A 25,187-nucleotide genomic window follows, 5' to 3' on the forward strand; every position below is an offset into this window, starting at 1 on the left:
CTGCCAATCTAACTGCCTTGAATATTGTGCCTCCGTTTTGAAAAAATGTCTTACTCCCTATTATATCCTGCAGCCCTCATTTGTCATCACGAAGGACCTCACAGGGGGAAATATGGCCACGTCTATTTTCAGGTTTTGTTAGTGTCCAAAATTACATATTCAAAGTATTCATTTCAGAAATTAAGTGTGAATCCAGTTGATATGGAGGATACTTGTCATTGTTTATCAATGCTTTACAATGTCTTCCTTGCGTTTTTTCCCAAAATGGGGATCGAGTTCCGTATTTGCAGGGGCACGTTGCTACCTTCATCTGAATGGTTGCCCAAAAGTCAGCCTGTGAATGAGTGTCTCTGATTCCATTTATGCCCCAAACACACATTTCCTGTTACCCTTTGGGCATTTTCCAAAATTACACTTTATAGAGAGATCAATTTTATGCTATCCCTCATCCCATTCCTCCCCTCTTAAGGTGTAAGCACGGTGAATATATAATATTATTCTCAGGTATGCAACAAATAGCCAGTCTTTCTACTTGCGTGGATAATTGGTTAATAAACTAATGACTGAGAGATAACCATGTAAACACTTATTAGTCATTCTCAAAGAAAAATAGGTGATGCACACACTTGAGTAGAGAAAGTAAATTTTACAGATGTGGAGAATGGGAAGCATTTGCACCTAGGAATGTCGCTTGAAAACAGAGACTTCATTAGAGTTGTTTTCATATAACGTCTTACTCAGTTCTCCTAAACTGCCCTCCAGAACTCTGTCCAAAAGCTAAGCTGTGGTTTATCCGAGGACATGCCAAGGTCACCAGGCACTGTTTTGAGGCACGTATATTAGTGTGAGGAATAATTAATGCACAGTGACCTTGTCTCACACGTTTTAAAACACAAGAGTTGATACTAGTGACTCTACTTTCCTGCACACTACTATGCATCACATTTGATGTGCTGATCATGACTCAGGAATTGGAACGTCATGCAGGATAGTCAGGATAGATCAAGAGTCCCAAGAGTATATTCGGGGAGGAAGCAAATAGCTTTTTTTTTTTTTCTCAAGGCCTCTAATTCTGTGAATACTAAATGGTGTTAAGGTAAAATACTTGTATTTAGGCAAAGCCAGTTTGCGTTACAAGGCAATGGTCTGGGAAGTCAGATTCCCAGGGTTCAATCCAGCTCTGGAACTTGGGAAATGTGAGATGTCAGACAGGATATTTAGCTTCTACTTAACCTTCCTGATCACTATCCATACCTTTGTTCATTCAATGCTCATCAAACACATATGTGATGTTTTGTTGACACTCCCTCCTCCTCAGGTGGGGAAACAGAGACACAGTGATGAAGTTCATGAACTCTGAATTAAGGAGCCAGGATATGAATCCAAGCTTAGAGTCCCAAAACTCATATTCTAATTAGTGAACTAAACTGAAATGATGACTCAGGCATGGAGTCATTGGTTACTGTGCATCTGTATGTCAGAAAGGACCTGTGCAAAGGGAAATCTCAGCACTGTCTACCATTATGAGGTCACCTCCATGCTTACATAGCCCAGGGAAGCTCTTGAGCCGTGGTGGTACAGATCCTGCCATAGTCACTAGTAGGAAAAGGACATAGGAGGCTGGTCAATTCCAAGTCATAGTTCTGGTCAGTTAAAGCATGATTATGGTCAGCTTAAAGCTATGATAGTGGTAGGTGCAAAGCCATGGTTGTGGTCGGTTTGCAGATTCTGAGGGTTTGGAGGCACCATTAGATAACCTGGTCAAAGTCTGTCAGTGCTGAGCACGTGACCTCGATCCGCTGAGAATCGAGGAGTTTCTTTCATGGTATATGATGGCATTGTCTGTATGATGAGTGCTAGTAATGGTGAAATGAGAGCCTACCCCTGGGACAATGAAGATCAGACTCAAGGGCCAGGTTATGGTTAGCTTGGTATCCATTCCCTGCTCATTGCTATTTGCTTGTACAGCTGAGATACAGAGCTGACCAGTGCCCGACCATCAGTGTCATGGCATGGTCTGACCTCAGGCCATGGCACACATACAATAAGAATTGGAAGCAGAGTGGAGACTGCCCGGCTGGCTCATTAGTGGAGAATGCGACTCTTGATCTAGAGTCATGTGTCTAGTCTATGTTGAGCATGCAGCCGTCTTAAGGAAAAATAAATGATGACACACATGTGGTAGTATGTCTAATAACACATTCACCCTGAGGCCTAAAACATGCTTGAATGTCATGAATTCACATTAACTGTTCAACATGTTTGGTCAGTTGAAGAGAAGCTACTTCTTGGCAGAGCCCTCATGGGACAGTATGTTTGGAAAATCCTGGGTTGTGAGTCCGCTTGGGAGAAGTCCACTGGTCACTGAGGGCAAGTCCACTGGTGCCCAGGAAGGCTTTATGGGAACCAGATGGCAGTGTGAGCGCTGGGGGAAGATAACCACAGTTGGGCTTCCCGTTGCCATTTCCAAGAGCTTGACTTGGGGGCAACTGCTTTGTGTTTTGGGTGAGGGATTGAAACCGGGAGGTGGATGGCTGCGTTAGGATGTGAACTTTACTCTTGGCTCAGGCAGTCCCCCTTGTTGTGGAATGTCTTGCACAGGGAACTTAGGGCAGGAGGATTTGAGAAAGAGACAGCCCTTGGTTCAGGGGTTCAGAGCATGATCTCCGGGACCCTAGGCAGATCTCAAGTGTTCAGGGACCTCTCTCCCCAGGGAACCAACTCATGTCCTGTCTCAGACCCCTTCCTCATCAGTATTGTAATTTTTGGCAAGTCGTCAACACTATTCACTGTGTTCTCAATGACTATGTTGTTCTGTTTTGCATATTGTCTCATCAAAAGAAAGGTATGTCCCCACACAGTGTCTGCTAGCGAATTTCTTGTTGTTCTTTGACAGTAAGGGCATTTGATATCCTCTAATCTCTTCCTGATTTCAAGCATATAATACGGCGTTGCTTATGACAGGCCCTTGGTTGCAGATAGAATTCCAGAACACATTGAATTTGTATCATTGAAGCTTTGTATCCGATCAGCAACATTTCCCCCTTTGTACCTCCTTCTAGCTCCTATTCTCTTTCCTGATGCTGTGTGTTGACTGTGCCAGGTGCACATATAAGTGCCATCATGCAGTATTTAATTTACATGGCCATGCATGTCATCACAATTCTTGAGGTTTCCTTCCTCTTAACTTGCGATAATATTTCATTGTAGAGATAGACTAATCTTTTTATCCTTTTGTTCATCAATGGACATGAAGTTGTTTCTTTTTTTGGGGTGTGCTGAAAGGTGCTGAAAACACTGTGCAGAATCTCTGCGAAATTCAGCTTTCAATATTTTCTGAACTACTTGCCAAAACTCAGATTGCAAGAATATACGTCAGACCTTTTTAAATATTTGGAGGGGTGAGACTCCACATTGTGTTTCATTGACAATTTATCAGTTTATATTCTCAGGAACCTTAAGCATATGGCAACTCCAAAGCCTTTCTGCATTGCATGCTCACTCAGGTTTCTCTGCAAGGCAAATCACCAGTAATAAGATCAAAGTTTGACCTCTGATAAGGTTATCACTCATTTTCAATGCTCTTCTAACAACTGCACCAGTTCACATTCCCACCTACAGTGCAACAGGGTTCCCCTTTGTCCGCATCCTCTCCAACATTTGTGGTTTCCTGTCTTGTGACTTTTCCCCATTATCACTGGTGTGCGGTGGTATCTAATTGTGGTTTGGATCTGTAGTTCTCTGATGGCCAGCGATGCGGGGCATCTTCTCATGTGCTTGTTGGCCGAGTCTCTGTCTTCCTCTGTGAAATTTCTGTGGGTGTCTTTTCCCGGTTTCATGATCAGATTGTATGTTTCTTTGCTCTTGAGTTGAGTATGTTCTTTATAGACCTTGGATAAGAGCGCGCTATCTGAGCGGTCGTTTGCAAATATCTTCTCCCGTTCTGTAGGTTGTCCTTTACTTTTGTGGACTGTTTCTTTTGCTATGCAGAAGCTTTCGATCTGGGTGAAGTCCCAATAATTCCTTGTTGCTTTTGTTTCTCTAGCCTTGGCGGACGTATCTTGCGAGATGTTGCTGTGGCCAAGTTGAAAAAGGGTGTTGCCTCTCGTCGCCTCTCGGATTTGGATGGATTCTTGTCTCACATTTAGATCTTTCATCCTTTTTGAGTTTATCTTTGTGTGTGATGTCAGAGAATGGCCTGGGATCCTTCTTCTGCATGTGGATGTCCAATATTCCCAGCACCATTTATTGAAGAGACTGTTTTTTTTCCAGGGGGAGTCTTTCCTGCTTTCCCGAATATTAGTTGACCATAAAGTTGAGGGTCCACTTCTGGATTCGCTATTTGGTTCCATTGATCTATGGGTCTGTTTTTGTGCCACAACCACACTGTCTTGATGGCCACGGCTTTGTAGAGCAACCAAAAATCTGGCATTGTGATGCCCCCAGCTATGAACTTCATTTTGAAAAGTCCCCTGTCTCTTTGGGGTCTTTTCCGGTTCCACACTAGAATCTTAAGATGGTTTGTTCCAACTCTCTGAAGAAAGTCCATGGTATTTTGATAGGGATTGCGTGAAATGTGTAAATTGCCCTGGGTAGCATGGACATTTTCACAATATTAATTCTTCCTCTCCATGAGCATGGAACATTTTTCCTTCTCTTTATGCCTTCCTCGATTTCCTTCAGGAACGTTCTGTGTTGTTTAGGGCACAGATCCTTTACGTCTTTGGATAGGTTTATTCCTGGGTAGCTTATGCTTTTGGGTGCAGTTGTAAATGGGATTGACTCCTTAATTTTTGAGGCTCTTCTAACAACAACCTGTCAGTCAACAGCTCTTTCTATGTCCATTTATTTCCCAGGATCTGCTGTGGAAACCACAGGAACAGAACCTAGCACACAATCTGGAGACCTCCGCCCTCAACAACAGCTGAAAATATACACCCTCTACCGAAGCAGGGAACTGGACTCCCAAACAGAGATCCCAGAGGGTAACATGAAAATTGATTCATTAAATAATAGCCTCAAGAAATCTTGTCCTAGGGGCACCTGGGTGTTTCTGTCAGCTAAGTCTCTGCCTCCGGGGTTTCAGCTCTGGTCATGACATCAAGGTCATCAGATTCACCCATATTCAGCATGGAGGCTGCTTCATATTCTCTCTTCCTTTCCCTCTGCCCCTCTCCTCTTTACACTTGCTCTTTTGCTCTCTCCACACACGCAAAACAGAATCATTATTCAGTTTTGCTCGGGGTGCCATCGTAGAGACAGACCTCCTTTTTTTTTTTTTTTTTTTTTTTTTTTTTTTTTTGAGACAGACCTCCTAAGCCGTATTCTTTATGTTTCATGTGTCCACATCTTAACTTGAAAGGTCAGTCATTAGTTTGTGGCCAAAATTGTGAAATCGCATTGAGAACCCTAATTTGGTCCGGTTTCATGGGAGGGGTTGTGAGCTAACATTTGGACATACTAGTCCGTGTTAAGTTTTAGCAAAATGTTTTCTGTTTTTACATTTTTTTATTAGAGTTCAATTTGCCAGCTTATAGCATAACACCCAGTGCTCATCCCGCCAAGTGCCCCCATCAGTGCCCATCACCCGGTCACCCCAACTACCCACCCACCTCCGCTTCCACTACCCCTTGTTCAGTTCCCAGAGATCGGTGTGTCTCCTGTTTTGTCACCCTCACTGATATATTCCCTCATTTTCGCCATTCCCTTTATTGCCTTTCACTAGTTTTTATATTCCCCAAATGAATGAGACCATATCAAGTTTGTCCTTTTCCGATGGACTTATTTCACTCAGCATAAGTCCCTCCAGGTGCGTCCGCGTCGGGGCAAATGGTGGGTATTTGTCGTTTCTCACGGCTGAGTAATATTCCATTGTAGCCGTGGACCACATCGTCTTTATCCATTCATCTCTCGAAGGACACCAAGACTCCTTCCACAGTTTGGCTATTGTGGACATTGCTGCCATAAACATCGGGGTGCAGGTGTCCCCGCGTTTCACCACATCTGCAGCTTTGGGGTGAATCCCCAGCAGTACAATTGCTGGGCCAGAGGGAAGATCTGTTCTTAACTCTTTGGGGAACCTCCACACAGTTTTCCGGAGTGGCTGCACCAGTTCACATTCCCACCTACAGTGCAAGAGGGTTCCCCCTTGTCCGCGTCCTCTCCAACATTTGTTGTTTCCTGTCTTGTGACTTCCCCATTCCCACTGGTGTGAGGTGGTATCACATGGGGGTTTGGATCTGTAGTTTCCTGATGGCCAGCGATGCGGGCCATGTTCTCATGTGCTTGTTGGCCGTGTCTCTGTCTTCCCCTGTGAGATTTCTGTTCGGGTCTTCTGCCCGTTTCACGATCGGATTGTTTGTTTCTCTGCTCTTGAGTTGAGTATGTTCTTTATAGATCTTGGACACCAGCCCTTTGACTGAGCGGTCGTTTGCAAGTATCTTCTCCCGTTCTGTAGGTTGTCTTTTACTTTTGTGGACTGTTTCTTTTGCTGCGCAGGAGCTTTCGATCTGGCTGAAGTCCCAATAATTCCTTGTTGCTTTTGTTTGTCTTGCCTTGGCGGACGTATCTTGCGAGATGTTGCTGTGGCCAAGTTGAAAAACGGTGTTGCCTCTGTTCACCTCTCGGATTTGGATGGATTCTTGTCTCACATTTAGATCTTTCATCCTTTTTGAGTTTATCTTTGTGTGTGGTGTCAGAGAATGGTCTAGCTTCCTTCTTCTGCATGTGGTTGTCCAGTGTTCCCAGCACCCTTTATTGAAGAGACTGTCTTTATCCAGGGATAGTCTTTCCTGCTTTCTCGAATATTAGTTGACCATAAAGTTGAGGGTCCACTTCTGGATTCGCTATTCGGTTCCATTGAGCTATGGGTCTGTTTTTGTGCCACTACCACACTGTCTTGATGGCCACGGCTTTGTAGTACAACCTGAAATCGGGCCTTGTGATGCCCCCAGCTGTAGCCTTCTTTTTGAATAGTCCCCTGTCTCTTTGGGGTCTTTTCCGGTTCCACACTAGAATCTTAAGATGGTTTGTTCCAAATCTCTGAAGAAAGTCCCCGGTATTTTGGGGTTTTTTGGGGTTTTTTGTTTTTGTTTTTGTTTTTGTTTTTTTAATTTTAATTTATGTATGATAGTCACAGAGAGAGAGAGAGGCAGAGACACAGGCAGAGGGAGAAGCAGGCTCCATGCACCGGGAGCCTGACGTGGGATTCGATCCCGGGTCTCCAGGATCACGCCCTGGGCCAAAGGCAGGCGCCAAACCGCTGCGCCACCCAGGGATCCCTCCCCGGTATTTTGATAGGGATTGCGTGAAATGTGTAAATTGCCCTGGGTAGCATGGACATTTTCACAATATTAATTCTTCCTCTCCATGAGCATGGAACCTTTTTCCTTCTCTTGATGCCTTCCTCGATTTCTTTCAGGAACGTTCTGTGTTGTTTAGGGTACAGATCCTTTACGTCTTTGGATAGGTTTATTCCTGGGTAGCTTATGCTTTTGGGTGCAGTTGTAAATGGGATTGACTCCTTAATTTTCGAGGCTCTTCTAACAACAACCTGTCAGTCAACAGCTCTTTCTATGTCCATTTATTTCCCAGGAGCTGCTGAGAATACGATGCAACAGAAATCAAGCAGACAACCTGGGTACACCGGCCCACGAGAACGGCAAAACCTATTTGCAATCCACCATTACACAAAATTTCAGCCAACGGAGGAAAGGCCAGAGGGTAACATGAAAATTGATTCATTAAATAATAGCCTCAAGAAATCTTGTCCTAGGGGCACCTGGGTGTTTCTGTCAGCTAAGTCTCTGCCTCCGGGGTTTCAGCTCTGGTCATGACATCAAGGTCATCAGATTCACCCATATTCAGCATGGAGGCTGCTTCATATTCTCTCTTCCTTTGCCTCTGCCCCTCTCCTCTTTACACTTGCTCTTTTGCTCTCTCCACACACGCAAAACAGAATCATTATTCAGTTTTGCTCGGGGTGCCATCGTAGAGACAGACCTCCTAAGCCGTATTCTTTATGTTTCATGTGTCCACATCTTAACTTGAAAGGTCAGTCATTAGTTTGTGGCCAAAATTGTGAAATCGCATTGAGAACCCTAATTTGGTCCGGTTTCATGGGAGGGGTTGTGAGCTAACATTTGGACATACTAGTCCGTGTTAAGTTTTAGCAAAATGTTTTCTGTTTTTACATTTTTTTATTAGAGTTCAATTTTCCAGCTTATAGCATAACACCCAGTGCTCATCCCGCCAAGTGCCCCCATCAGTGCCCATCACCCGGTCGCCCCAACTACCCACCCACCTCCGCTTCCACTACCCCTTGTTCAGTTCCCAGAGATCGGTGTGTCTCCTGTTTTGTCACCCTCACTGATATATTCCCTCATTTCGCCATTCCCTTTATTGCCTTTCACTAGTTTTTATATTCCCCAAATGAATGAGACCATATCAAGTTTGTCCTTTTCCGATGGACTTATTTCACTCAGCATAAGTCCTTCCAGGTGCGTCCGCGTCGGAGCAAATGGTGGGTATTCGTCGTTTCTCATGGCTGAGTAATATTCCATTGTAGCCGTGGACCATATCAACTTTATCCATTCATCTCTCGAAGGACTCCGAGACTCCTTCCACAGTTTGGCTATTGTGGACATTGCTGCCATAAACATCGGGGTGCAGGTGTCCCCGCGTTTCACCACATCTGCAGCTTTGGGGTGAATCCCCAGCAGTACAATTGCTGGGCCAGAGGGAAGATCTGTTCTTAACTCTTGGGGAACCTCCACACAGTTTTCCGGAGTGGCTGCACCAGTTCACATTCCCACCTACAGTGCAAGAGGGTTCCCCCTTGTCCGCGTCCTCTCCAACATTTGTTGTTTCCTGTCTTGTGACTTCCCCATTCCCACTGGTGTGAGGTGGTATCACATGGGGGTTTGGATCTGTAGTTTCCTGATGGCCAGCGATGCGGGCCATGTTCTCATGTGCTTGTTGGCCGTGTCTCTGTCTTCCCCTGTGAGATTTCTGTTCGGGTCTTCTGCCCGTTTCACGATCGGATTGTTTGTTTCTCTGCTCTTGAGTTGAGTATGTTCTTTATAGATCTTGGACACCAGCCCTTTGACTGAGCGGTCGTTTGCAAGTATCTTCTCCCGTTCTGCAGGTTGTCTTTTACTTTTGTGGACTGTTTCTTTTGCTGCGCAGGAGCTTTCGATCTGGCTGAAGTCCCAATAATTCCTTGTTGCTTTTGTTTCTCTTGCCTTGGCGGACGTATCTTGCGGGATGTTGCTGTGGCCAAGTTGAAAAACGGTGTTGCCTCTGTTCACCTCTCGGATTTGGATGGATTCTTGTCTCACATTTAGATCGTTCATCCTTTTTGAGTTTTTCCCTGTGTGTGGTGTCAGAGAATGGTCTAGCTTCCTTCTTCTGCATGTGGATGTCCAATGTTCCCAGCTCCATTTTTTGAGGAGACTCTCTTTTTTCCCGGGATAGTCTTTCCTGGTTTCTCGAATATTAGTTGACCATAAAGTTGAGGGTCCACTTCTGGATTCGCTATTCGGTTCCATTGATTCATGGGTCTGTTTTTGTGCCACTACCACACTGTCTTTTCGGCCTTGGGTTTGTAGTACAACCTGAAATCGGGCCTTGTGTTGCCCCCAGCTGTGGTCTTCGTTTTTAATCGTTCCCTGGCTAATTGGGGTCTTTTCCATTTCCAGAGAAATCTAAAGATGGTTTGTTCCCACTCTCTGAAGAAAGTCTGTGGTATTTTCATAGGGATTGCATTAAATGTGTATATGGCCCTGTGTAGCACCGACCTTTTCACAATATTAATTCTTCCAACCCATGATCACTGAATATTTTTCTGCCTCTTTGTGCCTTCTTGAGTTTCTTTCAATGTGTTCTCTAGTTTTTTTTTTTTTTTTTTTTGTTATCTAGTTTTTAGGCTACAGATCCTTTACGTCTTTGGTTAGGTTTATTCCTAGGTATGTTATGCTTTTGGGTACAATTATAAATCGGATTGACTGTAATTTCTTTTTCTTCAGTCTTATTGTTAGTGTCACATGCCTGGTTGTTGATGTGCAGAATCCTTTTCTGCACGAAAGAATGACCTTTGATATTTTGGAGTTTAAATTTGAGGATTCCAGTGTTCAGTGTTAGGAGAAAGTCCACCAGTGTAGCTGATGCAGTAAGTTCACAATCTCATGTAGGCAACTGCAACCTTTGGATGGCCTGCCCCAGGCTAATTGCCAACTAAGCAGAGTTCATTTTTGCCTGCGTTCTTCCATGAGAATACAACTAGAACGAGTTCTGATGTGGCGGGAGGCTAAACTCCATATCTTCCCATCTTGGGTTTTCGGGGGGGACTCATTACCAAGAGGATATCATCAAAAGAAAAAATTTATAAAGGTTTGCAGTGCACATCACACCGAAGAAATAAAAAACAAAGAGGAACTCAAAGCAGCAGCTTAAAACTGTGAGCTTTATAGCATCTTCAGCAAAGAACAATAATACATTTGTAGAAAAAATGATAGCCTAAAGAAAAGCAGTTTTAGGCTATCAAGGGCGGCAAACTGGAAAGGTAAATTTATGGGAAGACATTAACACTAAGATTTGTTTCTGGATTCCTCTTCCCAAAAACATATATAAATATATATTTTGGGGTGGCATATCTCGGCTTCCTTCACAAGGCTTTATACCTGGCTCTAGGGAATCCCTGCTGAGCCAAGCTCTGGTTATTAGTATTTGAGTTAAATTACAGTTATAGGTGGAATGGGTTTATGAGTCATTTCATTAGAATGTTTTCAAAAGATGTGCCCTTAGTCTCTTCTTTGACCAAAAGTGTGTGCAGAAGCCCCATCCTCTAAGGGATTGTACAGAATGTCTGAAGCTGTATAGAGTTGGGGTGTTTTTCCCCCCTCCTGAGGAAAGCAAGATTACTCTTTAACAGTTAAAAGCGTTGTTCCTATTAGGGATAATGTAACACCACGTCATCCTTCCTATATAGTACAATCATTATGCATACACTATAAAAACAGACTGCATGGTGACTAATTTTCAAATAAACCCATAGACTAAATCACAGCATATATAAATCATTTCTATCTCAACTGCTCACTTAAACCTGAACAAATTTTCTGGAAGCATGTTAATTTTCCTATGATACTCCTTAATATTTCTTGCAGAGCTGGTTTGGTGGTCACATATTCTTGCAGTTTCTGCCTATCTTGGAAGCTCTTTATCTCTCCTTCTATTCTGAATGAGAGCCTTGCTGGATAGAGTTTTCTTGCCTGCATGTTCTTCTCATCTAGGACCCTGAATCAATCCCGCCAGCCCTTTCTGGCCTCCCAGGTCTCTGAGGAGAGGTCTGCTATTAATGTAACAATTCTCCCCATATTCGTTAAGAATCTGCTGCCTCTATCTACTTTACAGATTTTCTCTTTTTCTATAGAATTTGCAAGTTTCACTATTAAGTGTTGAGGTGTTGAACGGTTTTTATTGATTTGGGGGGAGGACCACTCTATCTCCTGGGTCTGAGTGCCTATTCCCCTCCTGAATTAGGGAAGCTCTCAGCTTGGATTTGTTTAAATATGCTTTCTGGCCCTCTGTCCTTCTGGGTGCTCTCTGGAACCCCAGTGATACGTAATTCTTCCTTCTGAAGCTGTCATGTATTTCCCTTAACCTTTCCTCGTGGTCCTTTCATTGTTTTTCTCTGTTTTCCTCAGCTTCCTTCCTTGCCATCAAGGAGTCTTCTGTGTTGCTCATTCTTTCTTCCAGCACCTTATGCCTTGCCATTAGGACCCCCAATTTGGATTGCACCTCATTTAATTGATTTTTAACTTCAGCCTGATGAGATCTTAATTCTGCAGTTGTGAAGCCTCCACCCGCCCCGGGGGGAGGCAGGACCTCGGCCGTGTCCCCCGGGCCCTGGGCTCCGGGGCCTGTGCTGCCTGCACCGCGCTCCCGGGGCCATGGCGGGCGCCCGAAGGCAGCAGGTGCAGCGCCCCGCCCGCCCGGAGCCCCCGCCTGCCCCCCTGCTTCTCCCCGAGGCCCCGCCGCCTGCGGCTCCAGCGCTGTCCCGAGCTGGGCCCGCGGGCCTGGGGCGCTCTGCCCCGGCCGTGCCTTGTCTGCTAGTGACCCCGGGAGCCTGGGGACTCCGCCGCCCCTCCTGGGGTTCAGCCCGACGCCCCTCCTCTCCGGGGCTGGGCTCTAGGGGCGCCCAGGCTTTCCCGCCAGGCTGGAGCCATCTCCTCTGGCCTGCAGCTCCCCACCCCCCCCACCTGCCCCAGGCTTCTTCCTTCCTTTCCCTTTCCCCCTTCCTGTCTTGCCTTGTTAGAAGCCCTGCCCCCCCCCTTCTTTCTTTCTTTGTATCCACCTTCACCTTCTACCTTGTTAGAAGGGATCCTTGGCGGATCAGGTGAGTTGAGGACTCTACTCTCTGGCCTTCTTCCCCCTGTTGTCTTCTTTTTGTTTTAAAGCCCTTTCTGTGGGTCCCTGGGTGGCTCAGCTGTTTGGCGCCTGCGTTTGGCCCAGGGCGTGATCCTGGAGTATCAGGATGGAGTCCCACGTTGGGCTCCAGGCATGGAGCTTGCTTCTCCCTCCTCCTGTGTCTCTCTCTCTCTCTCTCTCTCTCTCTCTCTCTCTCTGTAGGTCTATCATAAATAAATAAATCTTTAAAAAAAAAAAAAAGCCCTTTGCACATGATGTACCAGTGTGTTGTGGTCCCTGTAAGGGCTCCGTTTCCATTTCCATGTATGTTTATGAGTGAGTTCTGCAATTTTGGGTTTAGCTCCACTGACAGCAGGAGAGGAGTTACTATTCCAGCAGCATCGTTTTCAACTCATGAATGAAATGGAAAGTCATTTCCCTGTCTGTCTGGAACTTGTAATTACCTGATTATTTAATTAGTTTCCTTTGTATTTATTTCATTTTGCATGACTCTATTATGGTCCTGTCTTTCTTTATGGTAGTGCATTTTCAGGATATCCTATGCGTAAAAAAAATTTTAAAAAATCATTATTCTAGTTTGCTTGTGTCCCATTCATAGGTCAAAAGTTCTAAGCCATATTCCTACTGTTCTGTGTGAATATTTTAATTTAGAAGGTGAGGCATCACTTGGTGGCCAGAATAGTAAAAATGTTTTTTCCAATCAAGTTAAGTTAATTTTTCAAGATTTAATTAGATAATTAACCAATCAATTTATTAAATTGAGGGAGAGAAAGAGAAAGGGATAGAGGGAGAAAACGTGAGCGGGCTGAGGGTTAGGAGGAGGAGCAGGCTCCCCATGTGGAGGGACCCCAACATGTAGCTGAACCCCGACCATGGGATTAGGTCCTGACCCCAGGGCGTACAATTAAGTGACTGATACCACTGGCACCCTACAACTCAAATGTGATTATGGTTAATGATTCTTAGAGTAAAGCTAATATTTGGACATTAATCTATAGCTCAACTTTAACAAAAATAAATCTTCTATTGTTTTTATTCGATAGATGTTATTACCTAGTAAAAACTGATCTTTACTTCTCTGAATGACTTTAGGAAACCAGATGGAACATCATGTTAGAGACCATGGTGCCCAAAGGAAGTGAAAGGATACCTGAAGGAAGTTGTTTGTCCTGAAGGATGTGTCTCTCCAGTCCATTCAGGATGGTGACTACAACATTCCCCAGCCAAGCAGGAGACACCATTGATGAGGGAAAGTACCCCATCACTGTCTTTATAAGCAGCTTTGGTGTCGCCAGTGGTAAACATCCTCTCAGATAAGCTAATGCATGCCAAGAGGCAAGCACTCAGCACCCTTGCCACCAGGAAGATTATGTATTTCATCTCAAATGGACGCTGTCTGATGTTCATCAGAATTTGTGTGGAAAGCAACCGAGAAAGCAACATTCGTTCCTCAAAGATACTGAGCTCACCTTGACAGCATTAACTTGCACTTCTCCTCTGATGTTCTGGAATAGTCTCATGATGAAGGGACCATAAAGTGCTTCTAGAAGGACACAGAGTACCCATCAGCACATGGGTCATGCTGCTCAAGAATAATTCAGGTAGTGGTGCCTGAGTTGCTCAGTCAGCTAAGTCTGCCTTTGGTTCAGGTCAGGGTGTCTGGGACCTGAAATGGAGCCTGATGTGGGGCTCCCTGCTCAGCAAAGGGTGTGTTTCTTTCTCTCCCTCTGCCCCTCTTGCCTCTTCTGCTCTCTCTCTCTCTCAAATACATAAATAATTTCGTGAAGAAAATAAAAGGCTAATGGGGACTGTTGATCAGTATGAACGAAGGCTAGTGAACATGATGGCATTTGGTAACTAAGCATGGGCTGAGCTACCACTGTCGGGCCACTCACGGGGTTAGGGCTGGAAAATATGGTGTGTTAGGATTTTCTTTATTTTGGAGAATGATGAGAGAAGCCATGGTGCAGTGTCAGTGGGACAATGTCCTGGGAAAACTCTCTTATTCTTTCTCTCTCCTTCCCCCTTTCTCTGTATTTCTGTGTCCATAGCTGTCTCTCATTCTCTCTCTCTCTCTCTCTCTCTCTCACTCACAATTCTCTCTCTGTGTCACACACATGCACACAGAACTCTGTCACACTCATAGGTTTAAACAAGTCACTCCACCCTAAGAGTCATGCACTTACAACCATACCAAACAGTGAACACACCAGCTCCTAGTATTGTAGAAATGTAGGCATGTTTTCTCACCTGGGAAAGCTGCCTGTCTCACACCCCCAAGCCTCAGGAACATGGAATCGGGTGGCTGTCCAGAAGAGAACAGCAGGTTGCTGCATCTGCCGTACTATTTAGATTTTTTTTTTTCTGCAAGAGAGTGGTTCAAGAATACATACCACTTTCGCTGGTTTCTGAGACGTCTGCACTTACACAAAAGAGTAAACCATGAGGGTCAGGTCATGTGTGTCCTTTGTCATTGGTTCTCCTAGTGAGTATTCAACACCACATGAGCAACAGTAGTAAAACGATAGGCCTCCAAAGGAAGCACAGGTTGCACCCATGAAAAAGCAGGAGCTATTCCTGGGGGATGGATCTCTCGTTTACTGAAGGAGCCACACGAAATTCTTGAGGAAAAACTGCATGTGAGAGAAAGGTCCCTTACTACACTGTTTAAAACATCCCCTCCAAAACCCACAAAAATGGTCCTTACTCCTAAAAAATACACTGTTCCTTGTCATATCTGAATTCGCTCCAAAAAGAGGAAAAAAGGACCATTTCTAATTCAGGAAAATGGGTGAGCATTCCATAGAAGTTGGAAACTCATTCACTGACTTTTTTGTGGAAAAACTCCTGCACCACACACTTGGCAAGATTTAGGAGGACACAAAATAACTGTCAATGCATTCATTGGATGTGGTGCTCAGGAATTACTGAGCGATCACTGTTTATATGGGTACAGGGCAAGACTATTGTAGAGAGTGATTAATAAGTATCATATGAGGGTCTGGGGTCCATCCTCCTTGGTGGATGAGGAAAACCTTCAGCTCAGGCCAAGGCCCCAGTGTCCTGCAATCCATCCCCTCCTTGGGGCCTTGTTCAGCCCAGAATGTGCTTCTCCCTTTCCCTCTGCCTTTCTCCCTTGCTTATGCTCGCACTCTCTCTCTCTCTCTGAAATAAATAAAATCTTCCCCAAAAAGTCAATGGCAACTTCAAGTAGCCTGACATAATCAGTGCACAAATAGAACTGATCTGCACATCGATTCCAATGATGACTTCCCATCACTCATGCAGCTTGTTGTGAAACCCAACTAAAAACTCCCACCTTCTGGACATCTGGCAAAATCATTTCTGTCTCTGTAGGTCCACATATGCTGTCCTCTCTTTTGTAAGTTTTTCAACCTGATTTTACCCCTTTTCTTGGTAGGTTTGATTCAATGCTAGACAGTTATTCTCTTTTGTTCTATTTAGTCTAGTGCTCTATTGTATTTATTCACTCACAGGTTTTTTTTTTTTAAAGGTTTATGTATTCATGAGAGATACCGAGGCAGAGACATAGGCAGAGGGTGAATCAGGCTCCATGTGGGGAACCCGATGCAGAACTCGATCCCAGGCCCACGGGACCATAACCTGAGCCAAAGGCAGACGCTCAACCACTGAGCCACCCAGGTGTACCAGTAATCAGTTTGGTGAAAATATTCCATCCGGGAGAGGTTTAAATACTCAAAGTATACCATTTACCAATAGCCATAGCTGTGAAGCAGAGTAGGAGGGACAGGCTTCCCGTTATGCATTAAAAAAGATCACGGAGATCAAACGTACAGCATAGGGAATATGATCAGTGGAATTGTAATAGTGCTCTATGGGGACACATGGTATCTACACTTGTGAGCACAGTATTACCCTATACAAGTATCGAATCCATATGTGGTACACCTGAGACTAATGTAACCTTGTGTACCATCTTGATTTCAATTTTAAAAAAAACAGTAGTAATGTGGGCACCAGGCTCATTCCTTTAGTTGGGCATCTACTTTGGGCTCATATCATGATCCCAGGGTCCTTGGATACATAATATTATGTATTTGTCAAAACAGTCAGATGCATAACACAGAGCAGTCCTTAATATATGTGGTCAACTTCAATGATAATAATATCTCTACACTGGTTTGTTCTTTGTGATAAAAATTCCACACTAATGCAGGCATGTATGATTGTGGAAAATATGTGCCAAGGGATAGGGCGATACGGAAATTTTTATATTATATGCTGCTTTATGACACCAGTCTAATCCTAATCTCAATAATAAGGTCTCCTTATTAAAACATAATCAGTGATTTTATGTTGTTAATACTGTACACAGACTAGTGTCCAAATGTTTGCTTCACAACCCCTACCTTTTAATTTGACCAAATTTGAGTGGTAAAAGCAGTTTTACTATTTTGACATAAACTACTGACTGACCATTTAAATTATGAATTTCACATATAAAATGTAAATAATATAGGTTTGTATTTTTGTCTTTAGTGTGGTGTCCTGAGCACAGTAAAAGAATGATTCTTTTTTTTTTTTTTTTAAAGAGAGCAAAAGAGAAAGTGTAAGGGGGAGAGCAGTAGAGGAAAAGGGAGAGAGAATACTAAGCAGGCTCCATCCTAAGCATGGAGTCCAACCTAGGATAATCTGATGACCTGAGGTCATGAACTCAGATGAAACCAGGAGGCAGTCACATACCTGAATGAACCAAACCTGTGCCCCTGGAATAAGTTTTCTTGAATCAACTAAAGGAATGAATTTCCTGGTTGCTTTCAATCGACTCCTTTGCTGGTTGTATTTTGATTTTTCCTCAAGCGTGAAGTAGTTTGGTCCAGTTTTGTATCCACAGAGATCCATAAACATTTTTCACCTAAGGTTTTTGATTGTAGACACTGGGAAACTCATAACCATAGAAAGAGCTGTGGACATCTTGCTCTCAGAAGACCAAGTGGAAATTTTAAAACTTGACACGCACTATCCAGGATGAAAATTCACTGGATAGGCTCAGCAATCCGATGAAGAAACAAAGCAGACAGTGGATGTGTAAACAGAACAAGAGAAAAAAAAAAAACAGAACAAGAGAAATCGTACTATCATGAGAGGAGTGCGAAAAGACTGAACAAAAATTGATAGGAACTTAAACATGCATGCCTAGGATACATCAAAAGTGCTAAGTTCCACAGCATGGAGTTTCTGTAGGAAAGCAGCTGGTGTAGAAGGTATGGGGACAAAATGGCTAAAAATTTCACAAATCTGTGACTCAGATCTACAAAGCTCTGAAAACCCTCCTCCGGACACATTGTAACCAATCTGCTGGCAAAGAGGAAGAAAAACCTTGAAAGCAGAGGAAAAGGACACATTCAACCTAACAGAATACAAATTCCAAGGCCCATGACTTCTCAGAAAACAGGTCAGAAGACACTGCAATGGTGACACAAGTATAGAAGGAAAACACCTCTGAGCCTAGGACGTTATGTTCAGGAAAGATAGCTTTAAAGAATGAAGGCAAAAGGTGAATGAAAGTGAAAACAAGACAAAGTCGGCAGACAAGCAGGTGGTAAACAACTGGAAGAATCAGTCATTGAGCCAATATTTATTTATTTTCATTAAAAAAATTTTATTGCAGTTCATGTTTATTATTTTTAATATAGTTTTTGATTGAGGGAAGGCCAATTTGGATATGAATGGACTGGGGGAGAGGGAGGCAGAGAATCCTAGGAAGGTTTCATGACCAGTGAGGAATCCCAAGAGGGGCCGGATCTCAGGCTCCTGAGAGAATGTGCTGAGCTGAAATCAAGAGTCAGATGCTTCCCTGAATGAGCCACCCAGTTCCCCTCAGTAGGTAACTTGGACATTAAATGATGAGCAAGAACCTTCTACCAAATGGAGTGAAATGACACAGGGAGATGCTTGGAACCTCAGGAACATAAGAACCTCAAAAGGGGTGTTTTCCTGGGTAAATGAGGTCTCCTGTTTTTCTGTCCTTCCAAATTCTGTATGGCTTTTGAGGGCAACAAGGAGACCACAGTCTCAGAGCCTGGGGCTCCCCTCCTTAATCAGTTGATCAAAGAGCCAATCCAGGCAATGCTGGAGTAGGTGCAATGGGCCTGGGGGCCTACGGGTTGGGGTTGCATGTGGCCCTGAGAGTGATATCCCACTGGGCTTATAATGTGACTGCTTTGTGCGTGGGGTGATCTTAGGTACTTGAGACAAACTTAACCTTTATTCTTTTTAAAAAATTTTTATTTATGTTTAGGTAAATTCAGTTTGCCAACATATAGTTTAACACCCAGTGCTCATGCCATCAAGTGCTCTCCTCCTGGAATATAAGAAATAGGAACAAGATAATGAGGGAAAGGAGGGGATTGAGTGGGAAAAATTAGAGAGGGAGACAAACCATGAGACTCCTAAATCTGGGACACACTGAATCTCTGGAACAGCCCATACATGTCGTAGCCCATAGAGGAGATGAATGTGATGCTAGAGGTAAACTATGTTGCCCAGTTTCCCTTAGCTTAAAAGTGGGCTGATGGGGTTTGTACAGCAGGTGAGGCCTCTTCAATACCAGCTCGAGCCAGCATCTGCCCTGATCCCTGGAAGGACTGGGCCATGGGCTCCAGGCAGGCATGAGGGAATGTCCTAGACTGGGCCAACCCTTGACGTGGGGAGCAGGCCCAGCACTGTGTGGCTATAGCAGTGAGATCAGACAGGAGCAGAAATCCTGGCCTCCCTGCCTAGGGCCTGTGTCCTGGGCCTGGTCAGACCAGGAGACTAGTTCTGCAGGACCTTGAGCGCAAGCGTGTGCCGCCAGCCCAGCAGCTTTCACAGATTCCTCTAGATTCCCTGCACCCAGTGAAGGCCTCGATGGCCTTGGCTGGCTGCACTCGATCCCTTCTCACACAGAGGCAAGTGCAGATTTTATTCTTGTCCCAGGACTGAGGATTGTGCAAGGAGGGGAGGAGGGAACTGTGCTCCCGGCACCCCTCCCACCTCACTTCTGCTGGATCCGGGAGGAGGTGCTGAGAGGGACCATTTCAGGGATGCCCATCCCTAGAGTGCACTTCCACCCTTTGGGCAGAACTGGGGGTAGCCCAGCATTGCTACTGTGTGACCTGTAGGTGCAGAGGGAGTGGGGCCCCGGCTGTACCAGCACCTGGCTCCCACGGAAGCAGTCTGTGTGCAAGTTCAGATGGGCGTGGCACAGCTGTGTATCAAGAGATTGGCTCCATCCAAGACCAAAGGCAATAACCCGAACCAAAAGGTCTCCTGCTCTATTCCCAAGAGATGCCAACCAAACATCAACAAGGGCTTTGATGCTTGCCAGTGACAAAGGGAGTCAGAGCTGGTCTGCAGAGAATGACCATCAAATAAAAAGAAGAATATGACCAACTGCACAATCCAATCCCAGGGCAGAATTCTTATTTTATCCAAATACCCTACTGTTTATGATGGAATAGACCAGAGAAGAGCACCTTCGTGGCTCAGTAGGTTAAGTGTCTGACTGCAGCTTGGATCATTACCCAGGACCCTGGGATCAGGCCTGTATCAGGCTCCCTGTTCGGTGCAGGGTCTGAATATCCCTCTCCCTCTGCCCTTCCCATTCTCCTCTCTCAAATAAGTAAACAAATGAAAAACAAAACAATTGCATTCCTATACATCATCTTCTTTATTTCATCCCGCCCACTCTCAGTCTACAAAGTAGCAGGTATACTCCAACTGCACCAGGGACTCCCTCCTGTTGATTCCCGCCTCATTGTGCTTCCGGACCTGAGGTTTCTTCCTCTTCAGGAATTTCATCCTCAATATTTTCCACCGCCCAATCTTTAGAGATACAAACACGAGGATGAGGTGATTAGACAGTGAGGCCCCGTGTTCCTGCTACTCCAACTGAGGCCACTTTGGAACACCTGTCGACACCTGCTCTTCCTTGGGATCCTCAGACCTTCCCTGGGCTCTTGGGAGTTAGAGCCCTTCACCAAGACATTGACCACACTGGCAAACCTTCCTTGAGAGAGAGAGAGAGGATGCCCCTTCACCTGGCATTTCCCCATTTCCACAAGATCATGATAGCTCTCACGTGGACATGGATCCACCTGGATCCACCTGTGATGGGTGGTGGACACCTGCTAGGTTAGATGGGGTCCATGTGCAGCCACTATGCCAGACTCAGAGCAGCTGCCCAGGAGAGCCATTCATGATGATGGAAATGATCTGTGTTTTCAACATGCTCTACTGGGCTCTGGCACTGTGGTTGGTATGATGAGGGATGAAATGTGTAACTTCATTGACTGTAAGGAATTTCAACATATGCAGGCATGTCTGGCTATCGGCTGCCTCCTTGGATAGCTCAGGTCTAGGATCCAAAAATGAGGAAGCTGTGACCTCCCTGCCCTAGGCCTAGGGGTTCCTGCAGTGGAATTTGCTGGCCTGACCTGACTTCATTTCTGTTGGTCTCTGGGCTCCTATCCATGAGGCAGGCACTACAGGAGGTCCTGGCATCACTCAGACAGGAAGGTCTGCACTCAGGTCCTAGAGGAATCCTAGCAGGGGCTGCTTCTAAGCAGAGGAGAGGACCCCATACACATGGGCTGGTAATGAGGCAGAGGGGGCACACCTCATCCTCTCCAGAAGCTCACACTTTTCCTTCCTGATGCAGGCTAGAGCCTAGGTAGGTACTGGTTTAGTGTGGGGCCCCACACCCCAGACATGCTGAGCAGGGACCTTGCCAACCCAGAAGTGGATCCCAGTTTTTGAGTTGCTGAACTCGCTGAGCCCTGGCGTCCACGTATCTCTACTTCCCGCTATCTCTATGGACACAAACTCCTTACCTGAATTCTACCCCTTTGCTTGTGAAAACATGTCCATGGGTCTCCACCTGGAAGACCCGTTTTCTGGTTTTGGTTTTTGTTTATTTCACTACACCTGTGATTTTCATTCCAGTGAGGACCCAGAATCAGATTGGCGCTCCTGACTAAAGACAGGAAGAGACTGCTTCAGGGTACGTACCGCTGTCACTAGTTCTGAGGCCACCTGCAGGTACAGAAGAGAGAACACCATGAGGCTCAGCTCCCTCTTACTCTGCACTGATTTTACTGCTCTCAAAAACTTAAGGAAGCCAGATGGGAGGGACATCATGTTTGACACACTGGTGCCCAAATAAATGACAGGACACCTGGAGGAAGCTGCTTTTCCTGAAGGATGTGTCTCTCCAGCTCATTCAGATGCTGACTACAGGATCACTCAACCAAGCAGGAGAAACCACTGCTGAGGGAATGTACCCCATCTCGCTGTTTATTTCCAGCTTTGGTGTTGCCAATGGTAAACATCCTCTGAAATAAGGTAACGGTTGGCAAGGGGCAACCACTCAGCCCTTTTCTCAAGAGGAAGATTATGTATTTCACCTCAGAGAGCCACTGTCTGATTTTCATCATCACAATTTGTGTGGAAAGAAACCAAGAAAGCAACATTCATTCCTCCGTTAATGATACTGAAGCTCACCTTGACGATACTGATTTGTTCTTCCTCACTGATGTTTTCCATGAATTTTGTTATGAGGAATGAATCCAAGGATGAAACTAGAAGGACACAGAGAATCCATCAGTACATTCGTCATGCTGCTCAAGAATACCTCAGGTAGAGATTCCTGAGTTGCTCGGTCATTTAGGAGTCTGCCTTCAGCTCAGGTCAGGCTGTCTAGGACCTGGAATTGAGGCTAGTTTGGGGCTCCCTTCTCAGCAAATGGTCTGTTTCTCTCACCCTCCCTCTGCCCCTCTCACCTCTTCTGCTCCCTTTCTCTCAAATAAATAAGTAAAAGCACAGAAGAAAATAAGAGAGTAATTTTGGGACTGTTGCTCATTACGAACGGAGGGCTAGAGAACATGGAGGCACTAGGTTAGCAAGCATGGGCCGATCTGCACTGTTGGGCCACCCACGGTCTGAGGACTCTAAGATGTACTGTGTGAGGAGGTTCTGTTTTTTGTTATTTTTTAAGAATGTCGACTGAGTCCATCTTGTGGTGTCGGTGGGACATATCTGCTGGGGAGTCTACCTCACTCATTCTCCTCCTCACTTTCTCTGTATTTCTCTGTGTCACTGTCTCTATCCTCTCTCTCTCACTATCGGTCTGTCTCTCTCTCACACACTGCATAGAGTCAACAAGTCACCTCCCCCAAGCCTGTTGCACTCACAGCCACTCCACGCACAGAGAATACATTGGCTTCCTAGGAATGTAGAAACACGGACCTCTTTTCTCACCTGGGAAAGCTGCCTATCTCACACACTCCCAAGCCTTAGGAACATGGAATCTGGGTGCCTGGACAGCAAGGGTGTCTGGGTGTGAGGACAGCAAGGTTGCCCCATCTGCCTTACTATTTAGAGTTTTTCCTAAGCAAGAGACTGATGATTCCAGAATACACACCAGTTTCGCTGCTTTCTGAGGCGACCTGCAGTTACACAAAAGAGGAGAAGATGGGGGTCAGTTCATGTGTATACTTTGTCATTGATTCTCTGGTGAGTACTGAACACCAAATGAACAAGTGTCGTAAAGTCAAAGGCCCCCAAAGGAAGCACAGATTGCACCCACGGAGAAAGCATGAGCTTTTCCTGGGAGATAGATCTCCCAGGTTGACTGAAGCAGCAATTCCAAATTCAGAATTCAAGGCGGAAAAGTGCTTCTGAGCAAATGTCCCCTACTGCACAGTTTACATCCTCCCCTCCCAACACCCCACCAAGATGGTACTTACACCAAAAAAATACACTGTTCCTTACCATATGTGCATTCCCTTCAAAAAGAGGAAAACCAAGAGAGCAACATTTCTAATACAGGTAAAATGGGGCAGGCTTCCCATAGAAGTGGGTGGAGAGTCTTTCAAGGATTCTTCAAACTCAGACGCCACAGCCTTGGCAAGATCTAGGAGGACACAGAATATCAGTGCATTGGTTGTGGTGCTCAGGGATTAGTGAGATCAGTGTTTACATCCATACAGGGGAAGCCTGCATGGTAACGAGGCTACTGCTAGGCCGTCATTGGTGGATGAGGAAAAACCTTCAGCTCAGGCCAAGGTCCCAGGGTCTGGGATCCATCTCCTCTTTGGGCACCCTGCTCAGCGGGGTTGTGCTTCTCCCCTTCCCTCTGCCCTTCTCCCTTGCATATGCTCTCTCCTGCTGTCTCTCTGTCTCTCTCAAATAAAAACTTTAAAAAAGGCAATGGCAACTTTAAGTATCATGAAATAATCAGCGTAAAAGAGAACTGATGGGCACATCGATTCCAATGATGGGTTCCCTTCTCTCATAGAGCTCGTTGTGAAACCCAGCCCCATGTTCCTACCTTCTTGACCTCTTCCAAAACCATTTCTGCCTCTGTAGATCCACATATGCTGTCATGTCTCTTGAATGGTTTTGCACTTGATTTCAACCGTCAAAAGACGGTGGGCTTGTGCAATGTTGGGCAATCCTTCATCTGTTCTTTTTTAGTCTATTACTCTGTTGTTTTTATTCATTAATCTGTCGTTATCAAAATCAACCATTATGGGAGAGATTTAAATACCGAATGTGTACCATTTACAAATAACCATAGTTGTGAAAAAGAGCGGAGAGGGCAGGCTTCCACATGTACATCAAAGCAGTCACAGGGTGAAAGGTCCAGCATAGGGAATATGATCAATGGAATGGTATTAGTGCTCTATGGGGACCCAAAGAATCTATGCTTGGGGTGAGTGCAGTTTCAATGAACGTAAGTGCCAATCATAGGTGGTACACCTGAAACAGATGTAACCTTGTGGGTCATCTTCACCCGAATTTAAAAGCCGTAATAATGTGGTCAGCGGGGTGGTTCCTTCGGTTGAGCATCTCTCTTTGGCTCGTGTCATGATCCCAGGGTCCTGGGTTACAAAATATTATGCATATGTCAAAACACACCCAAATGCAGCGCAGTTCTTAATAGAAGTGGTCGACGTCAATGATAATAATATCGCTACGCCGTTTTCTTGTAATAAATGTTCCACACCGATGTTGGTGAGAATAACTGTGGACGTTTTGTGCCAAACGATAGGGTGACGGGTTTTTATAGTATATGCTGCATTATGATATCAACCTAACCTTAACGTCAAGAATATGCTCTATTTCTTAAAACACAATAAGAGTTTTATTTGCTAATATTAAACACGGACAAATATGTCCAAATGTTAACTTACAACACTTCCCATTAAATCTGACCAAATTAGAGTTCTCAATGCGATTTCACTATTTTGGACACAAACTAATGACTGACCTTTTAAATTAAGATGTGGACACATGAAACATAAACAATACAGCTTAGGAGGTCTGTCTTTACTACGGCACCCTGAGCAAAACTGAGTAAGGATTCCTTTGTGTGTGTGTGTGGAGAGAGCAAAAGAGCAAGTGTAAGGAGGAGAGGGGCAGAGGGAAGGGAAGAGAGAATACAAAGCAGGCTTCATGCTGAATATGGGTGAATCTGATGACCCTGAGGTCACGAACAGAGCTGAAAACCAGGAGGCAGAAACTTAGCTGACAGAAACACTCAGGTGCCCCCTGGATAAGATTTCTTGAGGCTATTTAACGAATGAATTTTCATGTCACCTTCTAATGATGCCACGGACGGTTCCAACTTCTGTGTGTGCCACAGGGGATGTTAAATTAAGTATTTTCACCCACGTTCCAGGGCGGGTGTCCCCAGGTTGTCTACACGGTTCTCGTTCTGGCGTTTCCACAGT

General features: G+C 45.0%; 1 protein-coding gene and 1 long non-coding RNA gene across 6 annotated transcripts in view; both read left to right on the plus strand.

The window, feature by feature from the left end:
- LOC140596770 (piwi-like protein 1) overlaps positions 1-7,654 on the plus strand; it is a 28,085-nt gene extending 20,431 nt beyond the window's left edge. For all 5 annotated transcript variants that reach the window (XM_072745253.1, XM_072745256.1, XM_072745255.1 and 2 more), the window contains 2 exons: positions 4,857-4,985; positions 7,594-7,654. The gene's annotated coding sequence lies outside the window, so the exon portion shown is untranslated. The remainder of the gene's footprint in view (positions 1-4,856; positions 4,986-7,593) is intronic.
- A 4,829-nt stretch (positions 7,655-12,483) lies between these two features.
- On the plus strand, positions 12,484-24,678 carry LOC140596766 (uncharacterized). Its single transcript, XR_011998641.1, has 2 exons — positions 12,484-14,030; positions 21,397-24,678. It is a non-coding gene; the product is annotated as an uncharacterized lncRNA (long non-coding RNA).
- Positions 24,679-25,187: the final 509 nt, after the last annotated feature.

The sequence above is a fragment of the Vulpes vulpes genome, unplaced genomic scaffold (genome assembly GCF_048418805.1).
Source record: "Vulpes vulpes isolate BD-2025 unplaced genomic scaffold, VulVul3 u000000630, whole genome shotgun sequence".
NCBI lineage: Eukaryota > Metazoa > Chordata > Mammalia > Carnivora > Canidae > Vulpes > Vulpes vulpes.